The following is a 1,182-nucleotide window of genomic DNA, read 5'->3' on the forward strand; positions in this document are numbered from 1 at the left end:
GAAAGAGATTCTTTTATTCTGATTGTAGAATAAGATTCAAACTATAAGTCGCTATTTTTACAGCATTCTTTTTAAAACTTACTTGTAGTAACACACAAATGACAGAGCTTCTCCTATCACAGAGAAGGGAAGTATTTCAAGAGCAAAAGACCACTTTAGCATGAGAAAGGTCAACTTGGTCCACCCACAGTTATACCTAACGCAAAGCTCTTCACATTGCATGGGAACTAGCAAGCTCTGTGATCTCAAGATGTCTCAATTTCACAAGCCACTGTCTCCTCATCTTCCAAAGGAAGAAGTTGAATTAGATGACCTCTAAGCTCCCTGTCCCGGCCTGCGGGACGAATCGGGCAGGGAACTCGAGCGAGGGGGCGGAGGTCTGGAACCGGCGCAGCGTCTCAGCACGGGAGCGAAAGAAGTATCACAGCTCACACAGTGTCACAGCTCTTGATGGTATGAAGGTTTCGCTCGTTTATTGAGGGCCAGAGCACTTTCTTATATACACAAGGCAGAGGGAGGTAGGCGGGGTTTACAGCGGACCTAATTGAGGACCTGTCAGTTCTGTCTGAACCAGGAGGTCTGCGTTCCTGGTGTCTCCCACATATCCCCCTTCTCTGTTTTATTAAGAGACTGGGAACCAGGGGGAGCTGTGCCTGTCTTAGGTTGGAGCCATTATGGCCGAATGATTCCTTGTTTACCCATCATTGGAACAACCCATAGCAGAGATGGGTGTCGTGGCTTAGGTGGAGGAACAGGCAAGTTTGGCCAGACTCTCGTACCCATCATTGGCTAACCAGCTCAGTGCCTCTGATTAATGGATGAATAATTTTCAAAATCATCCATCTCTAGTCTGGTATAATGGACCTGAATAGGTCGAGAAAGGAGGGATGTTACTTGTTGGCTGATGAATGACTTCAGTTTTTGGAAAATGACCGGACCTAGAGAGCAGACAATTAACAGGCCAACGACTGGTCCGAGGAAGGGAAGTACAAAGGGTAGGATTCCATTCCAGACAGTTAGAAGGGAGTTGTCAGCCAGTTGTCGTCCGCGGTTCCTAGGGCTTCTTGGAGGTCATGGATCTTATTGCAGACATTGCCAGACTTGTTGGCATAAAAGCAGCACTATTCCTGCAAAGCAAGACAAAGACCTCCCTGCTCTGCAAGTAAGAGGTCCAAACCCCTG

Source organism: Tupaia chinensis, unplaced genomic scaffold (genome assembly GCF_000334495.1).
Source record: "Tupaia chinensis unplaced genomic scaffold, TupChi_1.0 Scaffold000138_1, whole genome shotgun sequence".
Taxonomy (NCBI): domain Eukaryota; kingdom Metazoa; phylum Chordata; class Mammalia; order Scandentia; family Tupaiidae; genus Tupaia; species Tupaia belangeri.